Source organism: Saccopteryx leptura, chromosome 10 (assembly GCF_036850995.1).
Source record: "Saccopteryx leptura isolate mSacLep1 chromosome 10, mSacLep1_pri_phased_curated, whole genome shotgun sequence".
Classification (NCBI taxonomy): Eukaryota; Metazoa; Chordata; class Mammalia; order Chiroptera; family Emballonuridae; genus Saccopteryx; species Saccopteryx leptura.
Genome location: NC_089512.1, coordinates 72,013,668 through 72,037,392, shown reverse-complemented (window position 1 = coordinate 72,037,392; position 23,725 = coordinate 72,013,668). Strand labels below are relative to the sequence as shown.

Below are 23,725 nucleotides of genomic sequence, written 5' to 3'. Positions count from 1 at the left end.
CAGGCTCTCCCATAAGTAAGTCTTCATTATTGTGTAAACTGTATCCCAGTTTTTTTTCTTTCTTATTTTTTTAATTGATTGATTTTAGTGAGAGAGGAGGGGAGGGAGAGAGAGGCACAGGAACATAGTTCTATTCCTGTGTGTGCCCTGACCCAGGATCAAGCCAGCAACCTCCGCACCTCAGGACGGTGCTCTAACCAGCTGAGGTATCTGGCTAGGGCTGTATGCCAGTTTTTAACAACCTGAGATAACCTGACTGACAGCATGATTGCATTGTTCGTTTGGGATCCAGTGAAGATTCTCTGCTAGAAGCAGATGGTTCTCTTTTGACTAAACAACAGACTAGTCCGTGGATCAGTGGCATCACCTGGGAACTGTTAGAAATGCAGGACTGCAGGCTTCCGCCCTGACCTACATAATATGAATCAATTTTTTTTACAAGATCTCCAGGTTGATTCACATGTACATAATAGTATGAGACACATTGATTAACAAACTCAGTATGGTTTGGATTACCAGCTAGACAGAGAATTGCTCATATTGATTTCAGGGTTGTGGGATGCTGAGTTAGAAGAATTATGAGACCTAGGCCCTCACTGTGTTACTTTGGGCAAATCGTTTCCAGGACTCTCTTGCTTTCCCATAGTTGTTTGATAAGATGAATTGTAAGGTCTCATCTGGTTCTGACAATCTAAAATTCTAAGAATTTTGCTGAAGTAAAATGAAAATAAAAACCCAATTGAAACTTAATAACTACCATAATAAATGGATTAAAGAGCCACCATGGCTTTCCCATGTCACCATTCAACTGTTAGGGAGGGTATTGTCCATGTAGCTGCGTCATCGCACAGTCCTGTGGTGGCCCAGATGAAAAGTAATTTCCTGTTTAATAACAAGTACCCCTTCTTCATTGAAGAGGAAGCATATTTTATGGGAAAACAGTATTATTACTAAAACAAAATGAGATTTAGAGCAGCAGGCTGCTAGGAGCTTCTGAACCATTTGTATTGGAATGATTAGTAAATCCCTTTTTTGAAAAACAGTTCATCGAAATAATTTTGGTGTGCAAGGATTTTTTTTTTTTAAGGAAAAAGAGATAGCTTTGTTGAAAAACAAAAGGAAACCAGACATATGCAACACACTCAGACTTGACCTTCTGAAAGCAAGTTGTATGTCAGTGTAGATAAAGGACCATATTGAGGCTCAGTGCTCAGGAATGTGTTTCAGGTGTATCCCTGACACACTATGTGACTGGCCACGTCTTTTTCCTTTTATGGTTCAATTCTGTTATCTTCAGAGTGATCAGATTGGGCCATTCCATTCTGCATGTTCACTGCTGTTCCTTAACAGAGGTCACCTGGAACTTTGGGCCATGAACTACAACAAGATCTCAGGCAAGTTCAGTGGGAAAGAATCGATCCATTAGTGATGTCTGCTCTGGACAAGAGAATAAGAAATACCAGGTCAGTTCCATTTGTTTGCCAATTCCTGGGCTTGAGGCTGTCTGAGGACATTGACTGTTTTAAATATTTCCTCCTGAAAACATTTATAAAAGTGTCTTATTATAAGACAAAGTGAAAGAAATTAGACTGATTACTAGGTTTACTATTGCTATTTTGGAGTCTTTTAAAAGTTTGAAGTATACATTTACTTTTCTGGTCTTGACAGCATGTAGGACAAACTCTGAGGAAAAGAAAAATCTGCCTGAATGTCAAAGAAATTCAGTGTGAGATATCTGATGGGCTGAAAGTGATTTATGAAATGATTCCTCTGTTTGCTTAGAACAGAGATTGTTGTTCCATTCAGGCCCTTGATCTGCAACAGATGCCCAGTTCCTAAATCAGGCACCTGCCTGAAAGGAGGTGGCACTTTTGTGTAAATTATTGTGGATTCAGGAGATAAAATCGCGGATGCACACATTGTTATTGGCTTCCTGGCATAGAAGTCATTCCGTCAGTCATCGATCTGGAGTGATGTTTTCCCTGTTCCTCCTAGGGATCGACTGGTCATGAGAAAATTGTGGAAAGTTCTGCACAGAAACACATTCTTTGATCTAACAAGTCCCTCCTGGGTTTAACATGGTGGGGGAGTAAGTGCCTCCTTTCCCACCAGACCCGCTGAGAGAGCCCCACTGCTGCATCTGGGCTTCAGTTTCAAAGGTAAATTCCCCTGACCTGTGGTGGCGCAGTGGATAAAGTGTCGACCTGGAAATGCTGAGGTCGCCGGTTCGAAACCCTGGGCTTGCCTGGTCAAGGCACATATGGGAGTTGATGCTTCCAGCTCCTCCCCCCCCCCCCTCTCTCTCTCTGTCTCTCCCTCTCCTCTTTAAAATGAATAAATAGAAATAAATAAATAAATAAATTTTATAAAGTAAAAGAAAAAATAAATTTAAAAAAAAGAGGAAAAGAAGGGTCCTTGAGGAAGGTGAAGGAGGAGGGGAGAGGGGAAGGGACAGAGCCTTGGGGGAGGAGGTGACAGCTTAGGAAGGCACTGGCCTCAGATCATGTATAGGGTTGACCATGCCAGACATGCCCATGTCTGGCTGGGCTCAGCTGGGCCTGCCCCAGAGTAAGACATTGCAGTGGAAAGGTCAGTGGAAGGACCCAGGGCCTGGCACACATGTAGAAGTGGTGGCCCAGGGTGGGTCCTGGCTTCTTTATAGTTCACATCACGCATGGCTCCCAGAGGCCTCTGTGACAGAGGGGCACAGGCGAGGGGCCCCCCAGCACAGATTTCCAGAATAGTCTGTACCTCCTTCTTATCTTTGGTTTCGGAAGCCTTGGCCTGTCCCTCCACCAGTTTGGCCTTCACCTTGTCTTCTGAGTCTTTGGGGTCACAAGGGCACCCAGGCTAGGAAGCTCTAAATTAGGAGAAACTTGGAGGTGGCTGAAGGATGGCTGCAAGAACCTCATCAGGTGTTTTTGGCCTCTGGTGCAGCCAGCCTGACTTGCAGGCCTGGTTGAGGGCATGCAGGCTTAGTTTTGGTGGGCTGGGTTTGACCACTGAGCTGGAGTGCTGATGGCTTGAACACCGGATCTTGTTTGAGATGAACTAGAAAGTGAAGGCTCTTGAGCTGGGAGCCTGGACACCCAGGGAGGAAGTGGGTACAAAGAGGTGGGCACTTTTTCTGGCACCGAGGACCTGCTCAAGACAGTAGCCACAGGGCAGTGGTCAGAGCCCATCACCTCAAGCAGCAGGAAGGAGGCCTGGAAGGTGTCTGTGACCAGGGTCCTGTCCCTAGCACATAGTCAAGCTGGAAGCCATAGTTTATATGATGGGCACCAGTGACTATTGAACAACAGGTGAAAGCCCCCTCCGGCTTTGGCTGGGAGCAGTGGCAGCTATCAATAAAGACCCCTGTAGGGGGCCCAGCCTGGCAATCCAGGTCACTAAGCAAGACGTCCATCCAACTGAGTGCTGGGTCCTCTTCAAAGCATTCCTGGGGAAAGGACAGGGGAACGAAGAGCAAGGTAGAACTAAACGCCTGGAATTGGGAGGGACTTAGACTGTTTAATTTACAGACAAGGAAAAATGTTTGTTCCAAAGACTCAGGGTCAAAGTCTAGCACTGGTGGAGCCAGGATCCAGTGTCATCCTTAATGATTTGTTTTTTGCTTAGTCAGAGCAACTCTCAGAACTGCTCACCAAAAGAATGGAAAATAGGAAGCTAAAAGCAGCTGCTTTTAGAAAGTAAGGCTGGGGCTAAGAGTTAAAAGACTGCTGCCTTTTCATTCAAACCCTCTGGAACTGTTTGTCTTATCCTGTTTCAACAGCCTCACGGACCATCCCTCACTCCTGAGCTGGGGGCTCCAGAGAGATCCATGTCTGAAGACTTCCCTGGACTCTACTCCCCAACTCAGCCACAGAGCCAATCCACCCACCCACCATTCAAAGCAGTCAATGTTCAAAGAACACTGATTACGTGCCAGATGTGATCCTAGGTACAAAGTGGGAATATAATCTTGTTCTGGGGACCAGTGAGACTTTCAGGTAATGATCTGGAGTTGAAGAGTGAAGGTGAGCAGGAGTAGCACAGGCAGAGAGTGTTACAATTGAGAAAACGGCCTCTGGGAGGCCTGTGGAGGTGGGCCAGTGCGCCCAAGCACCCGAGGGGAGACCAGCAGGGGATGACTGTTGCAGTTCTCGTCAGTGCCAGAGGAGACAGGGAAAAATAAAAATTGAGATATGATTTGGAGCTAGATTACAGTACTCAGTGACCAGCTGAATGTGGAAGAGGTAGGGAAAGAAAGAAAGAAAGACAATACTAACACAATTCCGAGGCTTCTGATTAAAGCAGCCAGGGGATGCTGGTCTCATTTTGGGAGATGAGAACACTAGAAGAGCTGTCTTGTGGGAAGTGGACGTGTTCTGCCACTTTGAACAGTGTTTGTCATATGATCCAGTACTGTTCTCTTTTTCTGGAAGGAAAGCAGGCAGGAGGTGCCCTTAGATCTGGGATAGTTCTGAACCAAGGAGAGAAGGTATAAAGGTATATGACACTGTCGCAGGAAGCAGCAAGGACAGTCTGAGTAAGTGCCTGATGCGGAATACTGCAGGGAGGGACGAAGGCTCCTACTTCGTAGTATACACTTCCTTCCCCACCACACCACCACCATTATCTTCTTTCTGCTCATTTTCTAGGCTGGGAGCCGCATCTGTTTACGCAGCTCTTCTGCAAATTAATCAAGGAATCTGTCTACAGCTCCTTCTTTGAGCCAAGCCCAGTGCTGAGCTGATATGCACCAGCGTAAGTTACTGGTTCCCGCCACCAGTGTGAATATATTATCAACCCAAATATTACAATCAAAATAAAATATTTAACATTATCTAAACTTAATAAGTTTCAGAGAACACCTGCACAAATGCACAGAAGGCCTGGCTGGTGATTGGAGTGTCCAGTGATTCTCCTGTCCCGAGGTTGGCACAGGCTGGGAGGCACGAGTGGTTTGCTGTCAAGATGTGTCGCCCTGGTGGGATAGCTGCATTGGCTAAAATATTGGCCTGAAGGGCAGAGGTTGAGGGTTCAATCCCTGCTCAGGGCACGTACAGGAATGGGTTGATGTTCCTGTCTCTCTCTGCCTTCTTCTCCCTCTAAAATCAGTAAAATAAACATTGAAAAAAAAGGTGTTGTGTGTGGTGAGCTAGAACACTAATGGGATCCGAGCCCTCTGCGAGGGACGGTATAGGAGGAGCCCAACAACTGTACTGGCAGGCTGGCGGGGCCACCAATGTCCAATGGTGGGCATTTTGGACAAGCTGGGGGCTGACATCATCTGTCTTCAGGAGACCAAAGGGACCAGGGCTGTGATGGCCAAACCCCTAGTTATCAGGGAGGGCTCTAACTCCTGTGTCAGCTTCAGTCACCACCGTAGTGACTGTCCCAGTGTGGCCACCTTCTGTAAGGTCAGCTCTACCCCAGTGGCTGCTGAAGAGAGCCTGAGCGGCCTACTTGCCACTCAGAATGGGGAATGTGAGTTGCTATGGAAACATGGATGCGTTTACCCAAGAGAAGCTTCTGGCTCTGGATAATGAGGGCCAGGCCCTCCTCACAAAGCACAAGACCCACCTGTGGGAAGAGCAGGAGATCTTGACACTAATCAGCATGTACTGCCCCCACGCTGGGCCTGGGGAGCCGGAGCAGCTGGCCTTTCAGATGAGCTTCTATCACTTGTGTGGATCCAAGCAGAAGCCCTCCTGCCCACTGGTAGCCATGTGGTCACCCTGGATGACCTAAACACAGCCCGCCACCCCACTGACCACTGGGGTGTGGTCAATCTGGTAAGTCTCCAGCTAGGCCGCGACCCCTCTCCTAAATTTGGTTCTGTCCAGCCAGCCAACCAATGCTGGTCTTTTTGACCCAGAGGCAGCTTCTGTCGTGGAAAAGCAGAACTTCGTTTGAAATGCTATTCTCAAAGCACTGAAGATTGGTTATTCATTCAGTAGGCACTATTGACCGTACCTTTGGCTGGCCTTGAGGTACATGCTGGGGACCCAGTTACCACTCAGTTCTGGCTGTTGGCCTTCAGAGCTCTCAGCTGGGTGGCTGGCCAGGGGCGCACGACCAGTCGATTACAGAACGGTGTCTTCAGGGCTGAGGCAGAGGTGGCAGCCCAGGCGGCCAGGGAGCTCAGAAATGGAATTCCTGGGCCAACCTGGACGTCAGGAGAGGCATTTGCACAGGTGTTCTCTGAAACTTAATAATTTTAGACAGTGTTAAATACTCACTTTGATTGTTGTAATTGTTGTATTTAAGTTGGTCATATATTTACATGACTCAAAAATAAACTCAAACGAAATTTTATTCTGACTCCTGACCCCTCCTACCCAAATTCTCACCTTCAGCCTCTTACACATAGAGACTTCTGGTAATTTTTATGCAGATAGAAACAAATATAAGTATGTTCTTCTCCCACCCCCACTTTTTTACATAAAAATTAAAATACTGTATGGCTGACTTTTGTGTCTTGCCATTTTCATGTACTAGTCCTGAGATATTCTCACAGGGCATGGAGACTGCGTTCTTTTTTTCACAGCTATGTGATAGTGAATAAGACGCCATGGTGTTTTATCTGCTCCTGTCTACATGGACACCTGGGTGTTTTCAGGGTCTTGTTCACACATGCACACAACTCTGCAATCAATAGTGGGGCTTATCTGTTGCTTTACTTCTTACTGGTTTAAATATGTAAAAAAAAATCTCAGGAGGACCTGGCTGGGGGTGGCACCATGGTTAGAGCATGGGTGCTCATGGCTGAAGTCTCTGGTTCCAAACCTGAGGCTGGCTGATTCAGCTGGAGCCCCATGATCAAGGCACAGCTGAAGTGAAGCAACTATAAGTTGATGCTTCTCACTCTCTCCCTCCCTTTCTCTATCTCTTAAAAAAAAGTCAATTTAAAAAAGATGCTTCACAGATGAATGAGGTACAAACTTAAAAACAATTCTCAGGAGTAAAATTGCTGAGTAAAAAAATTAATGTATTTTTTATTTTTAAAACATTTATTGGTTTTAGAGAGAAAGGAAGAGAGTGAGAATGAGACAGAAACATTGATCTGTTCCTGTATGTGCCCTGACCAGAAATTGAACTGGCCACCTCTGGGCATTGGGATGATACTCCACCAGCTGAGCTACCTGGCTAGGACTGCATGTCTGGTTTTGATAGGATTTGCCAGTGGGCTTCCCAAAGGGTTATTCAATTTTGCAGTCTTGCCAGCAAAGCATGAAAGTGCCTAATTCCACTATTCCTTACAGAACATGTAAAATTTTTGAACTGGCTTTTTGCCAACTTGATAGGTAAAAAATGATGTCCTTGTACAGTTTTGACTTGCATTATTGTTATGCTCTGTAAGGTTGTGGGGTATCTGTGTTAGGCTTGCTCGCTGGTTTACCGGCTGAAAGCATTTTGCTTGATTAGTATGCGAGCACGTGGCTGTGCCACATGTGTATGGCCTATATAAGGCTGTGGGCGCTTGTGCTCAGGGGGATTGTGGATGGTGGACTGCCTGCCTGCCATTGTGAGGGGCCATTTTGCTGTTTGTCTGAGAGGCAGTTTCCCCTGTCTGTGTGCTTGTCCGCCATTGTTAGACTTTATTAAACAAAATGGCCCAACCCTTTCCAGCTCCACAGTTCCTCTACTGCAGGGGTCGGGAAACTTTTTGGCTGAGAGAGCCATGAACGCCACATATTTTAAAATGTAATTCCATGAGAGCCATACAATGACCTGTGTATGTTATGCATTATCCAATAAAAATTTGGTGTTGTCCTGGAGGACAGCTGTGATTGGCTCCAGTCACCCGCAACCATGAACATGAGTGATAGGAAATAAATGGATTGTAATACATGAGAATGTTTTATATTTTTAACATTATTTTTTTTACTAAAGATTTGTCTGCAAGCCAGATGCAGCCATCAAAAGAGCCATATCTGGCTCACGAGCCATAGCTTCCCGACCCCTGCTCTACTGTCTGCTGAAATCCAATGTGAACCTGCCTGGCCTTGGGAACTGGCATTGCATCTAGCATAGTGGGCAGGATTTGGAGCAGATTGGTATAAAGCCGCTGACACCCTTGAGGGTTAGAATAGAGGAGTGCCTGTTCCTGATGGCTCTCCTGTTGTGGACCGAGGGCTTTTGTGTTTTTTGCAGTCCTGCAAGAAGAAACCAAGAGTTCTGTCCAAGAAGCTGAGTGAGGTTGAAAGCTCCAGAATGAGCTGCATACTGAGTGCCAACAATGGTGTGAACTGGAGCGAGCACTGGAGAGGGAGGCCGACCAGGTCTGAGAGAGTGAGGTGCAGGCTGAGCACCAACGGCGCCTGGAACTGGAGTGGTCTCTGGAAAAAGAGTTACAGGTTCACAAGTTGCAGTTTGCCCTGGAAGCTGAGCATTGGCAGCGACAGCTGTTGGAGAGACAACCATGGGTTCAGGAGCTCAAGGGTCAGCTTCAGGCCAAGAGCTGGCAGCCACAGGATCTGAAACAGGAGCGGAAGACCGAGCTGCATTCCTGCCAGGGGAGTGGCTCTGAGTCAGTGGGAGCAGGCATTTCCGACTTTTCTGAGAGGGAGGCTCGGGCTGCAACTGCCATTTGCAGACTCAGAGTCCAACTAATGGTCACCAAGAAGGTGAAGACCCAGCAGCCAAGAGTCCCTCAGGGGCAGCCACAGCCTCCTCCCCAGGTAGTGGAGCACTCTGGTCTAGCCCTACACCCGGGCAGAGCTGACGGAGTTGGGGGTGAAATTCAGGCGGAAACCCACTGATCCCCTGCAGCCTGCTTGGTGCAGCTGCCGGACATCAGGGTGGATGGCATTGTGCTCTCCAGAACAGAGATGGACCGTAAGGCTGTGAGGGCTGCTGCCCATGCTTACCCTCCCCCCCGCCAACTAGCAAGAGGAATGGGCCTGTGAAAGTTACCTGAATGGTGTGGGTAGCTTTTATTGCAGCTGGGGCAGATAGAGAGAAATTAGATGGTAATTCTAATAAAGTCTTGTTGTAGCTTTGGCAGCAGCTTGAGTCTAAACAGAGGTTCCAGCCACTAAAAAAGCAAGGGAAGCTGCTGGCCCCAGCATCCGCCAGAAATATGGCTGGCGTTCAGGATACAGGATCCCCAAGACCTGTTGTCTCAGTTTGAATAGGGGGAAGGGTGAGGGACCCATCTGACAGGGATGGGTGGGGCCAAAGGCCCCATGTGAAATTGGCAATCCACTGGTCCCTTCTAATGTGCAGCAGATGTTGGCATTAGAAGGTCATAGGTTTTTTCTGTGTGTGGTTGTTGTTTTACAGCAGCAGCAGCTAAGAGAACTGTTAAGGTGACACAGGCCTTGAATGTGTTTGACCCCGCCAGGCCCTGTGAGCTTGTTGAGGGGTTTGGATGGGGCTTGTGACAATGGACAGCACACTGTGGAAAGGTGCCGAGGTCCGTTACTAAAGAGCTGTATGGCTAGTTGCTGGTAATGGCTGGGGTGTCTATCGTGGACTGACTCTTGGACTGTGACCCAAGGGGGGCACTGGCTCCCTTGATGGATGGACACGTTGCTCATGGACAGTACTATGAGAGACCTGGTGGGGAGGGGGTGCCTGCAGCACCTGTGGAGGCCCTCCTGCCCTGGTTCTCATCCAGCTGCAGAGGTGCACCAAGGACACTTGACCGTTTCCATGGACACAGCCCTGGACTATACAGGCCCTTCTACCTACCATGGGGTAGGGAGTTAGAGGTGGCCTCCAGGTGACACCCTGGGCAAAGTGCTCAGGGAGACATTGTGAAGGGCACCTTTGTAATTATTATAATTATTGTGTAACTTTTGCTGTTGCTGTAGTCTCTGTTTCCTGTCATGTAGATTGTGAAGTGAGCAACTCTAAAGGGGTGGGATGTGGGGCAGCTGTGTTAGGCTTGCTTGTGGGGTTACCAGCTGCAAGCATTTTGCCTGATTGGTACATGAGTGTCTGGCCTATATAAGGCTATGGGTCTTGCACTCAGGGAGATTGTGGATGGTGGGTTGTCTGCCCGTCACTGTGAGGGGCCATTTTGCTGTTTGTTTGCCTAAGAGGCAGTTTTCCCTGCCCAAGTGCTTGTCTGCCATTGTGAGACTTTATAAAATGAAATGGCCCAACCTTTTCCAGCTCCGCAGGTTCTTGATTGTGTGCCTGAATCCAATGGGAACCTGCCTGGCCTCGGCCGCCAGCGTTACACATTTATTCTAAGGATCTAAACTAATTCCTCTTTATAGGTGCATTTGTTTAAGCCTTACAGCAAGCCTGGGAGTTGGGTATTGATACTGCATTTTAATGATGAAAACTGAGATTCAGAGCAGTTCAGTAACTGACTGCAGGCCACACAGCCAGTAAGAGGCAAAACTAATGTTCAGATCCAAGTTTGTCTTATTCCTGAAATCTTTCTTCGGAATCACCCAATATGACTGTTTTTCTTAGGCAGAGACCAAACTGACTTTCACTTCCCAAGCACACAAGATGACAGAGGAGGGTTTGGCTGAGATCATGTTGGGTGGCAGACGGAAGCCCAGCTGGGATTAGAAACATGCCTCCCATAATCCCTCCAGTGAATAAGCCACAGGAGATTGATTTCATACCCCCCAGGAGAGCCTCGCCACCATGCAACTGAAGCCAAGAGGAAACAGAAATGACAAGTGGCTGAAATTGCACAGGGAAAGGACTATACAAGTCAGGTATCAAAGAGAGTGTGTGGCCGCTGTGAACTAACACGGGAACCAAACTTGACCCGAGAGTGGCTTCCCATCAGGAACCGAGAAAAAAAGAAATGAAATATTGCAGCTCCTTTTGCTCCTGCTGTCTTGAAGGAGGCCTCAGGGAATCTCGGTTGCAGGCAGTGTGTGAAGCCCTGCACCTCAAACGGTGTGGCCAGCACCTGGGGCTCAGGAATTCTTGGGAAGGATCATTTCCCCTCCCAGCTGTCCTGTTTAAAGTTGCTTGTGCTGTGGATAGAAAATAGAGCTGGCCCCAAAGAGAAAAAGAGATGCAACTGTGCTTCATTTATGCCGTTAGACAACCTGTAAGATTCGACGCAAGTACATTCCCGGATGATTAAAACCCGAGGTTTCCCTCTGAGATTAAGTGTGTGAGAACATACTCACCGGATAATGCAATCACTGCTGTTTTCTGCCAGTTCAAAAATATAGCCAAGATGCCCTTTATCGCTTTATTTACTGTGTTCCATCTTCCTTACAACAAGTTTCCCCATTTTCTTTCACTTTATTGTGACTCGGTGTGGGGAAGCAGCTGTGTTAGGCTTGCTTTCTGGTTAACCGGCTGCAAGCACTTTGCCTGATTTGATGTGAGCGTGTGGCAGCATCATGTATGTGTGGCCTATGTAAGGCTCTGGGTGCTTGCGCTCAGAGGGATTGGGAATGGCAGATTGCCTGCCCACCACTGTGAGGGGGCCGTTCTTTCTGTTTCTTTGCTTGAGAAGCGGTTTTCCCCTGCCTGTGTGCTTGTCCGCTGTTGTGAAACTTTATTAAATGGAATGGCCCAACACTTTCTGGCTCCGCAGATTCTCTATCATCTGCTCGAATTCAATGTGAACTTGCCTGGCCTCAGCCACCAGCATTACACTCAGGAAAGTATGAATCCAAGGGCTTTAAACTTAATTAAAACTACAGTCATACTTTTAAGCAAAATAGCTGGCGTGTGCAAGGGTGTGTGCTCACCAGAACCGGGTGGCATCTCCTGCTGTATAGACTGACCACTCACAACAGGAGGGAAGTCCAAACGGGTTTGGTTTAGCTGAGCATTTAATTGAAGTTCTCATTATGATACAGAGGTTCAGCATTTCCCCTGAATATATAAGTTTAGAAATAGAAAAAATCCAAAAGAAAAAAAAATAGAAAAAGTCCTAGACATAAATTTTTAGTGCTCTTCCTAATAAACTTGAAGACACAGCAGAGCTGATGTAGTATACCAGTAATAGGGAACATTTCTGAGCTGTACCCACACCATTGAGAAGAGGTTGGCAAACTTCTATAAAGGGTCAGATAAAAAAGTTATGTCTTTTAAGCTCTCTGTCAAAACTGATCATCTCTACCTTCAAAGTGCAAAAGTAGTGATAGCCAACATATTAATGAATGAGAAAGCCTTTGTGCCAATAAAATTTTATCTAAAAAACTAATTAGCAGTGGGTAGGACTTGACTAGAGAGCCGTACAGCAAAGCATGAGTGCTTTCTTCCATAGATAAGGAACCCTGCTCTGGGCAATCTCCTTGTGGGGAAAACAGCTGTGTTAGGCTTGCTCGCTGGTTTAGTGGCTGCAAGAACTTTGCTTGACTAGTGTGTGAGCACGGTGCAGTGCCATGTGGGGATAGTCTAGGTAAGGCTATGATTGCTTTCCCTCAGGGCAGACTGTGGATAGTGGATTGTGAATTGCCTGCCTGCCATAGTGAGGGGCCTGGGAAGCAGTTTTCCATGCCTGTTTGCTTGTCCGCTGTTGTGAGACAATTAAACGGGAATGGCCCTACACTTTCCAGCTCTGCAGTTTCTCTACCATCTGCCCGAATCCAATGTGGACCTGCCTGGCCTCAACCACCAGGATTATAGTACCTCTATAAAAATATGCAAATATGATTATTTCCAGCCACAAAAATAGATGTAGACACCACCAAGAGGACCATGGAGGTGGGTCCTCTACCAACTCTTTTTATCGTCATTCTTCTTGCTCATAAGCCATTATATTTAATATATTTTCTATCATGTGTCATAGGTCTCTGGTCTTTTCAGTTAACTTTCTCTCTTTTCCTGCTGACCCTGGAGACGCTAGGGTGGGGGGAGTGGCCTGAGGCTCTTCTCTCACCTGGGTTAAACCTTGGCTTAACCATTTATTTAAGAAACTGCTTGAATACTGGGATTGTGTTTGATCATGTGTAGGAAAATGGCCAGAGATTAGGATGCTGCCCTGAAACAAGTCTTTGGTGTGGACTTTGGAACGCCAAGTCCTGCGGGGGCAGAACACTGCCCAGCAAGCACTGATAAAATTGTTTAAAGGAAGCGGCTAATCCCTATAGCCATTTTCTGCACACCTGAAAGGTATTATTAGTTAATCATCCTTTTCTGCACCTGAATCCATGCTCTGCTAATTTGACCCAGGATCTGCTAATTTGCTTGGTGAGTAAAGAAACGAATAAATATGATGAGGCTGCAGAGATCTGGGCTCTCAGTCCTAAAGGCTGGGAGTCCCCTGTACCCATCTTTTCTCTATGTTGTGTCTTGTGCGTTTTTTCTTAAATCCTGCAGCACCTTCCTCTCATGCACACCCACTGCCGAGCTGGTCTCTGCAGTCATCTTTGAATGAGGCTTGCAGTAGATAATCCCATGAAGTTACTGTGAAGTTTATGGGTAGTAATGAAACCTCACAATTTACTACTCAATAAGTACTAAAATATATACAAAAAACCCCAAATTACTACTACTAGTTCATAATCTCTGATATTATCTCTATTTTCTTGAGTTTTTAAATTTTTCCCCCCAGGTTTCTCTGTATTTGTAAGGTTGGAAGCAGAGAAGTCCTCAGAAGAGAAAAAGTAATTGTCTTGAGTACTGTTAAACTTGGCTGTGAGCGACAGAAACACAAAAGAACAGTGGCTTAGAAGGGAGAAGCTGCGTCATTGTGACACTGGGACTGGGGCTCCTTTCACCTTGCATATCCCACGTCCAAAGTGGCAGCTCTGGCTCTGTGGGAAGCATAACAATCGGAGAAGTCAGTGCAGGAGAGCAAGGAGCAGGAGGCTTTGCCGTCAACTGTGGCTCCTTCAGGTGGCCACGCTCACACACATCTGCTCCACTTCTGCACTAACTGCAATCTTCTTGTCTTTGTTCACTTGTTTACTGTCTGTTTCTTCTCAACAGAATATAAGCTTCTGGAGTTTGGGGACTTAGTTTTATTTGTCATTGTTTCCTTCAAACCTGACACAATGGCTGGCATGTTGTAGATTCACATCTAGTATCTTTAGAATGAATTCCAGAGTGAAATCATTTCACTTGGACAGACTGAAGGGATTACTCTTTGTGTTCTTCAGAGAGCTCTGTGCATAGTAGGTTCTCAATATAATTACCACACAGACCTGGGGGAACATGGGACAACGATCAGCTTGGATGAGTGCTAGGAAACAATAATACTATAGTTAACAGTGCTAAAGCCCTGGCCGGTTGGCTCAGTGGTAGAGCGTCGGCCTGGTGTGCAGGAGTCCCAGGTTCAATTCCCGGCCAGGGTACACAGTAGAAGCGCCCATCTGCTTCTCCACCCCTCCCTCTCTTCTTCCTCTCTGTCTCTCTCTTCCCCTCCTGCAGCCTAGGCTCCATTGGAGCAAAGTTGGCCCGGGCACTGAGGATGGCTCCATGGCCTCTGCCTCAGGCACTAGAATGGCTCTGGTTGCAGCAGAGCGACACCCCAGATGGGCAGAACATCGCCCCCTGGTGGGCATGCTGGGTGGATCCTGGTTGGTCGCATGCGGGAGTCTGTCTGACTGCCTCCCTGTTTCCAACTTCAGAAAAATACAAAAAAACAAACAGACCCCAAACCCCGCCCCCAAAACCAAAAAAAAACCCAGTGCCAAAGAACATGCAAAGTGTTTTTACATGCTTTGCCTTGTTTACCCCTCCTACAACCCAAGAACAATAGATTGTAGTAGTATTACTACTAGTAGTAGCAGCAATAACGGTAGTAGTAACAATACTAGTGGTGGTAGTAGTGGCAGTGCTAGTGGTAGTACGTGAGACCCCGGTTACTAGCTAGAGCCCTGGGCGCCTGCGCAGTAGCTGTGCCAAAGGACGTGACCTGGAAGTGGGAGCGCATGCGCTGGTGCTCCCAGTTATATAACCTGCTGCCTTAGCTATAGTTTACTTCAGCAGGAGGAACTGTTGTGCAAATCTTCCTGCACAGAATATAACTGGCCTTGAACAATAAAGTGTGCTGCAGCTTTTGTTGCTTTCTTCCTCCCCATGTTGGCTCTGCGTGCGTTCTTTAACCTTGGCGTCACCCTCCCAAGGGGCCCCTAGACCCCACAGAGTAGCAGCAGTATTGCAGCAGTATTGGCACTACTAGTGGTGCTAGTGGTAGTAGTGGTGATAGTAGAAGCAATACTGGTGGTAGTAGCAGCAGCAGCAGTCATCCTATCTTAATGATAAGGAAACTAGAATTTAAAGAACTTAAATAACTTGCCCAAAGTCATACCACTGAAAGAACAAGAAAACCAGGACTTGACCCAGGTGTATCAGGTTTTGGGTCTACAGTCTTTTTTTTTTTTTTCTTTTTGTGAGAGGGAGCAAGAGAGAGAGAGAGACACCAACTCACTGCTCCACTTAATTGTGCGATTGCTTCTTGTATGTAACTTGGCCAGGGACTGGACTGGTGACCTTGCGGTCAAGCCAGTGACCTTGTGCTTAAGGCAGTATACCCAGGCTCAAGCTAGCAATATTCAGGTTTCAAACTGGTGGCCTCAGCATTACGGGTCGATGCTCTATCCACTATGCCACCAGCAGTCAGGCTGCCCACAGAGGATCCCACTAAACGATTTAGATAGATTGAGATGATTTTAGGATTCCTGGACTCATCAGAGTAAGTGATGTTGGAGGTGCAGTAGACCAGTCTCTAAAATGTGTGGCAGAGAGACAAAGAAGCACTCTGCAAAAGAATTACTTTGTCATCGCCCATTGACTTGACAGTGAGTCTGTCTGAACTTGTTCTATTGTATTTTTATGATTAGTGATAGGCTTTCAACTTAATTCAAAGGAAAGTTAATGAAGTGAAGTTTAAAAGTTAGCAAAGGAAGAAAAATAAATCAAACTGATGAAAAGCTAAGCTTAAAGTCTTCTCCCAACCATTCAAAATCACATTTCTTTCTCTTTTTTTAGCGACAGAGACAGAGACAAAGAAAAGGACAGATAGGGCCAGACAGGAAGGGAGAAAGATGAGAAGCATCAATTCTTTGTTGTAGCTCCTAAGTTGTTCATTGATTGCTTTCTCATATGTGCCTTGACCAGGGGCCTACAACAAAGCAAGTGACCCCTTGTTCAAGCCAGTGACTTTGGGCTTCAAGCCAGCAACCTTGGGCTCAAGCCAGCGACCATGGGGTCATGTCTGTGAGCCTGCGCTCAAGCTGGTGACCTCGGAGTTTCAAACCTGGGTCCTCTGCATCCTAGTCCGATGCGCTATCCACTGTGCCACCACCTGGTCAGGCCAAAATCACATGTCTTTATAAAGAACCAAGTGCCAAAACTTTTCCTCAATTAGGCATTTTTAAAATAGATAATGCAGCTAAAAATCATGAAATTATCACTATAGTACAGGTTGAACAACTATAACCATGAAATGACTTGGAATTCATTAAAAAAAAAATACAAGTCTGCGTTGAGACAGTATGGGATAGCAGGATACATCCAGGACGAAGATGCAGATACATCTGACTTTAAACGCTGACTTTGCCAGCTTCTTCCTGCCTGGGTAGGCAATGTCCTCTCCCATCTCGGAGACTGGTTTCCTCATCTTAGAAAAGAGGGTAGGTGTGTACTGAAATCTCCTTCACTGCTCTGTCATGAAAAATCAATGAAATAAAGAAAATCACTCACACAGTGTCTGCCAATTATAAGCACCCTAGAAATGCTGACATGTGCTGTGAGTGTAACATCTGATGTCTCTGCTGGGGAACTGCAGTACCCAATGATAGCACCGTGATGATACATAGTACATTTCTGGACTTTTATTAGGAGCCCACCAATGCAAAGCACTGAGCTTATTCATCAGTTTTCCTTGGCCAAAGTAAATTTGGTTCTTTTAAAAAAAACTTTTTAAAAATTTTAGAATAACATACCTATAGCAAAGTGCATAAATCTTAACCACAAGGCTCAGCGTAATTTAAATGTGATGTCCCCACACACCCTAACCTAGCTCGTGACAGAAAATATTTCCAGCATCCCTGGTTTTTTCACACCCCTCCCAGTTGGCATCCAAGGGGAAACAGCGTTTTTTTATGTTTTTTGTAACTTGTCATTTTGAAATAATTTCACCCTTCCCAAAAAATTGCAAAAGGCAGACAAAGAATTCTGCTTATCAATTTCACCCACTTTTCCCAAGTGTAAACATATCTTCTAATCACAGAACACGTGTCAAAACCTGGAAATGAACTAGTAACTATTCTACAGACCTTATTGCAGTTACTCCACTAATGCTCTTCCTTCAGTCCAGGATACAACCCTGTTGTCCTATCTCCTTAGTCTATCCCAATCAGCGACAGTTCTGTCATCTTTTCTGTCCTTCATGATGTTTTAAGAAACTGGTCCATTATTTTGTATACTGTTCCTCAATTTAGGTTTGCGTGATGTTCCCTCACGATTAAGTTCAGGTCATGCATTTCTTGACAATAATGTCATAGAAATGATGTTGAGCCCTTCTTCGTGCTGCCTGCCTGGAGATACCGAGTAGTTGGTGATATTAGTCTTGATCACATGATAAAGGTGTGCCTCCCAGATTTCTCAACTGTAAACTATTATTTTCTCCTTTCTAACTAATAAATATCTTCTTGGGAGGTATTTTTTTTTTATATAATTTTATTTTTTTAATGGGGTGACATCAATAAATCAGGATACATATATTCAAAGATAACAAGTCCAGGTTATCTTGTCGTTCAATTATGTTGCATACCCACCACCCAAAGTCAGATTGTCCTCTGTCACCTTCTATCTTGTTTTCTTTGTGCCCCTCCCCACCCCCTATCCCTCTCCCATTCCCCCCTCCCCCCCGTAACCACCACACTCTTATAAATGTCTCTTAGTTTCACTATTATGTCCCACCTACGTATGGAATAATACAGTTCCTGTTTTTTTCTGATTTACTTATTTCGCTTCGTATCATGTTATCAAGATCCCACCATTTTGCTGTAAATGTTCCGATGTCATCATTTCTTATGGCTGAGTAGTATTCCATAGTGTATATGTGCCACATCTTCTTTATCCAGTCATCTATTGATGGGCTTTTTTTTTGTTTCCATGTCCTGGCCACTGTGAACAATGCTGCAATAAACATGGGGCTGCATGTGTCTTTACGTATCAATGTTTCTGAGTTTTTTTGGGAGGTATTTTGAGACCATGCCAATATCTTGTTACTCGTCATACATTTACCCACTAATTTTAGCATCCATTGTTACTGGCTGATTAAAGTGGTTTTCTATTTTTATTATTCCTTCAACATTTATGAATTGGAATTCTGCTATAAGGAAGGAGTGTCACTTCCCCTATTTATTTATTTATTTATTTATTTATTTATTTACTTGTAGTTAATGCCAGTCTGTCTACTCATGGAGATTTACTTTATTCTGTGTTATAATTCACTACTGTTGGTATTTCTTTTTACTGCTCAAATTGTCCCAACTTTGGCCATTGAAAGTGCTTTCATGCTGACTTCTGTGCTCTTTAAACATACTCCATCACCCTTCTGAGCAGGGTCTTACTTCGTAGAACCATAAGAAGTTCCAAGCTCATCTCATGCTTTCCCTGCTCCAGTCCCAGAATCTACCCATCTTTTAAGAAGTCCTGGTTCCTTTTATTGGGGAATGGCATAGAGACTGTGACCTGGGAATTACATGTGCTCATTGCCCCTGGAATGCCATTGTTTTCTTTCTTTTCTTTTTTTTTTAAATTACAGTTGACTCACAGTATTATATTAGTTTCAGGTGTTCAACATAGTGATGAGACATTTACATAACTTGCAAAGTGATCCCTTGATAATAACTCTGGTACCCACCTGACACCATACATAGTTATTACACTATTATTGACTATATTCCCTGTGCTGTACTTTTGTCATTGTTATCATTTCTCTGGATCCTCTCAGCAGAACACACTAGGAAATACACTAACACACATCTATGTTTATTCCTGCATCCACCTGTGTACATAACTTTGTATGTGTGTGTGAGTATAATATGTATCATGGTTTCATACTATTAACTCTAATGCCAATCCAACACCACAGGGTTTATTCTATTCTTCCTTCTTTTCTTATTTATAACTCTTTCCTCTGACAGGGAGAAACCCATATCTCATCTACAATATATTGATATTTACTAACTTCTTCAGTCCTTGAGTACATGTAATATATATTCTAACCAATACCCATGTTTAGAACAGTTCTTAAATGTTATAACACAAACTGAAAATACTGTTTCCTAGAGTTACTTTTAAAAGAAGTTGGCGCACCTCCCACCTCCAGTCATTCTGTTACTCAGTGTAGCACAGGTTCATTGTTACTCCGTGGCTTCTCCTCATATCTGGTTAATTTCCCTTCTGTACTTACATTTTGGGAAGGTGAACATTAACAAGGTTCTAAACTCCAACACTCTGCTCAGAAGGGTCACTCCTCTTGTGTTTCTTCCACCCCAGCTCCACTTTCCCATTTTTTCCGGCTGATACCCATCTGTTTGCTGGAGGGCATCATTTTCATTCATTTCTGTTGTACCCATCCTCTGTTTCTTTTTGTACAAGTGAGCAGACACATGCATATATTTTTTCTGTCTCCTTTCTTACATGAAAAGTGGCATATGCACATACACTTTGCTCTTTACACTAGAAATATTCTCTGGAAATCACTTTTTATCTGTTTGTAAAGATTTTCCTCAGCAATGCAGCACTTCCATGTGTGACATACCCTGGATACTTATCTGTCCTCTTATATTTGGGCATGTAGGAAATTCTCCAATGTTTTGTGTCTACAAACAGTGCTGTAAAAATAATGTGTGTGTATCTTTGTGTATTGCTGGAGATGTATCTTCAGTATAAATTCCCAGAAAGAGAATTGCTGGATCAAAAGGTAAGGGCATATGAAGCTGGGTTTTTTTGTTGTTTGTTTGTTTTTTAGCTATTTCCAAAGTTTCATACATAGGGTTTGTCCCAGCAGTGTGTGAGAGTAGCCATCCCCTCACCCACTGACAGTCTTGCAAACAGAATAGCTTATTATTTCCAATGTTCAAAAATTGACAGGCAAGAAATAATACTTATTTTTTATTGATTTTAAAGAAAGAAGAGAGAGAGAGAGGAGAAACATTGATTAGTTGTTCCACTTATTTATGCATTCATTGGTTGATTTTTGTATTTTCCCTGACTGGGGATCAAACTTGTAACCTTGGTATATTGAGGACAACCCTCTACTAACTGAGCTACCCGGCGAGGTCTCCAGTTGTAAGAATGAAACATTTTTTCATACATTGCCAAACATCCACTGGTGACAAAAGAGCCCCAACTAAGAGCAACAGCCTAGCCTTAGGGGTATTTAGTTGTGTTACTTCACAGAATCCCAAGGGGGCTGGAGAGCCTGATCTTACATGTGGGCCAGTGGAATACATTTATATTTTTTAATTCTTCCAGTGGGAAATGTCTCTACGTAATAGAAAAGGATAGGATAATCAATTGATTACCCTGGGCCACTCGTTCTATGTGGAGCCTTTATTTTGGATAAAGGCTTTTTAATTTCTGCTGTACGTTCACTGTTTAATTTCTGCTATACAGAGACTGTGCTCCCTAGTGGAATCTAAATTGATATCCTCCTTCACTGCCTATAGTACTAAGCAATTTTGTTACTACTTTTTCTTTTTTTGCTACCAAGAATTGTTCACAAATAAGTAGGTGGATTTTAAATCTAAGGGGCCAGGTGAAATCAGCTAGAGAATAGACAGATGAAAAAAGAAGAAAAGATGGTGGCCTAGGCCAGGTGCCACCCTGAGTCCCTTCAACATTTAAAAGTAAGGTAGATGTTAGATTAGCTATGATCAACAAGACGGGTAATAGCAAATGTTGGAGAGGCTGTGGAGAAAAAGGAACCCTCATTCACTGTTGGTGGGACTGTAAAGTAGTACAACCATTATGGAGGAAAGTATGGTGGTTCCTCAAAAAACTGCAAATAGAACTACCTTATGACCCAGCAATCCCTCTACTGGGTATATACCCCAAAACCTCAGAAACATTGATACGTGAAGACACATGTAGCCCCATGTTCATTGCAGCACTGTTCACAGTGGCCAAGACATGGAAACAACCAAAAAGCCCTTCAATAGAAGACTGGATAAAGAAGATGTGGCACATATACACTATGGAATACTACTCAGCCATAAGAAACGATGACATCAGATCATTTACAGCAAAATGGTGGGATCTTGATAACATTATAAGGAGTGAAATAAGTAAATCAGAAAAAAACAAGAACTACATGATTCCATACATTGGTGGAACATAAAAATGAGACTAAGAGACATGGACAAGAGTGTGGTGGTTACCAGGGGTGGGGGGAGGGAGGACAGGGGGAGAGTTAGGGGGAGGGGGAGGGGCACAGAGAACTAGATAGAGGGTGGCGAAGGACAATCTGACTTTGGGCGAGGGGTATGCAACATAATTTAATGACAAAATAACCTAGACTTGTTTTCTTTGAATATATGTACCCTGATTTATTAATGTCATCCCATTACCATTAATAAAAATTTATTTAAAAAAAAAAAAAAGTAAGGTAGAAAAGAAAGAAAACCAGGGAAATGTTTATATATAGTTATACACATATACAAACACTTATATACATATACATATACATGCATATATGCAAATACACACATATGTATGAGATATATACACACACATATACTCCCACACACACATACATATATATGTGATGTAACAGAATATATGTATTGGTCTGTGCCCCCAGTTCCTGGCATAGATACCCTAAAACCCTTGTAATTTCCTAATTGATAAGAACACTAGCCTGACCAGGTGGTGGCACAGTGGATGGAGCGTCAGACTGGGATGCAGAGGACCCAGGTTCGAGACCCCAAGGTTGCCAGTTTGAGCGCAGGCTCATCTGGCTTGAGCAAAAAGCTCACCAGCTTGGATCCAAGGTCGCTGGCTTGAGCAAGGGGTTACTCGGTCTGCTGAAGGCCCGCAGTCAAGGCACATATGAAAAAGCAATCAATGAACAACTAAGGTGTCCAAAAAAACTGATGATTGATGCTTCTCATTTCTCTTTGTTCCTGTCTGTCCCTATCTATCCCTCTCTCTGACTCTCTCTCTGTCCCTGTAAAAAAAAAAAAAAAAAAGATAAGAACATCTCTTAATTTAATATTTGGTCTTTGACCCTAGTTCCTGGCACAGAGCTCCCGAAAGCCTGTAATTTTCTGGATGAAAGGAGTGAGTGTCTCGTTCCAGGGAAGAGACTCCGGATGAGCTCCTGCGTGGCTCCTGGGTGAGGGCAGTCACCAGAAAGTCCAAGCCATCACGAGGAGCTTGGAATTTTTAGCTCACCCCTTCTCTTGAGAAGGAAAAAGGGCTGAAAATGGAGTTAATGATTGATTATGTCTATATGATGAGCTTCCATATAAGTCCCAAAAGTATGGGGTTTGGAGAGCTTTCAAGTTGGTAAACATGTGGAGATGCTAGGAGACCAGTAAACCAGGACAGAACAGGAAAGCCCCACACCCTTTCCTGCATAACTCGCCCTAAGCATCTCTTCCATCTAGATATATTCTTCATCATATCCTGTTATAATAAACCAGCTATCTAGTAAGTTTTTCTGAGTTCTGTGTGCCACTGTAGCAAGTTAATCAAACTCTAGGAGGTGTCTTGGGTACCTCTGATTTAGAGTCAGTGGGTTAGAAGTACAGGTAGTAACCTGGACTTGTAATCAGTATCCTGAGTTGGAGGGGTGGTTGGCACCCCCAGTTTGTAACTGATCAGTCAGAAGCACAACATGGGCTTGTGACTGACATCTAAAAGTTGAGGGACAGTCTTGTGAGACTGAGCTCTTAACCTGTGGCACCTGATGCTATCTCCAGGCAGATGGTGTCAGAATTGAGTTGCATTGTAGGATCCCCCGCCAGTTGGTATTTCAGAGAATTGCTTGGTGTGAGAAACCAACCTCCTCACCCCAACACTGGATTGGTACCAGAACCTATATTCTCTGTATAGGTGTTTTCTTATTCATTTGGATATTTTAAATTAAGAAGAAAATTTAATTTTGAGTCACATTTGAATAAGGCAAAGGATCAATCTGGTCACTGCCAATTCCAGGCTTGTCACTGCCCTCTCTAGTTTACGAGGGAGCATCTTCCTGAGTTTCATGAAACTAGCCTGCGTTATTCACTCTTGTGTCCACAGTGCTTGGAAGCATGCATGGTATCAAATAGGCATTTGTGATATATTTGTTGAATGAGTGGGTAATCTGTGTTGCAGACAAAATTCTTGAATATGCACAGCAGATGACTTGGGTCATAGGTGCCACTCTGTGTGAAGTTCCTGCAAATGGTGCTGTTGGGCCCTACCCAATTCTCATTTACTTAGGCGGGCATGCATGCTGCATGCTTTAAGTGTTGGCTTAATCCAGGAGAGAGATGATGATGACTTGGACCAGGGTATGTCAGTAGAAGTGTTAAGAGTGATTAGATTCTGGATTGTATAGTTTATATTTTTCCCTTCTGTAGGCTATGATATTTTGAGATCTATAAAAAAATCTTTTTTGGGCCCTGGCCGGTTGGCTCAGTGGTAGAGCGTCGGCCTGGCATGCGGGGGACCCGGGTTCGATTCCCAGCCAGGGCACACAGGAGAAGCGCCCATTTGCTTCTCCACCGCCACCCCCTCCTTCCTCTCTGTCTCTCTCTTCCCCTCCCGCAGCCAAGGCTCCATTGGAGCAAAGATGGCCCGGGCGCTGGGGATGGCTCCTTGGCCTCTGCCCCAGGCGCTAGAGTGG

The 23,725-nt window shown here is 44.7% G+C and overlaps 1 long non-coding RNA gene and 2 pseudogenes across 1 annotated transcript; 2 read left to right on the top strand and 1 right to left on the bottom strand.

Moving 5' to 3' along the window:
* The first annotated feature begins 1,348 nt into the window (after positions 1 to 1,348).
* LOC136382511 (uncharacterized) lies at positions 1,349 to 5,164 on the top strand. The gene is made up of 4 exons (XR_010747246.1): positions 1,349 to 1,463; positions 3,773 to 3,940; positions 4,641 to 4,746; positions 4,841 to 5,164. It is a non-coding gene; the product is annotated as an uncharacterized lncRNA (long non-coding RNA).
* Positions 2,502 to 3,593, bottom strand: LOC136382415 (DNA-(apurinic or apyrimidinic site) endonuclease 2-like; annotated as a pseudogene).
* A 70-nt stretch (positions 5,165 to 5,234) lies between the features above and the next one.
* LOC136381866 (DNA-(apurinic or apyrimidinic site) endonuclease 2 pseudogene) lies at positions 5,235 to 5,942 on the top strand (annotated as a pseudogene).
* The last annotated feature ends 17,783 nt before the right edge of the window (positions 5,943 to 23,725 follow it).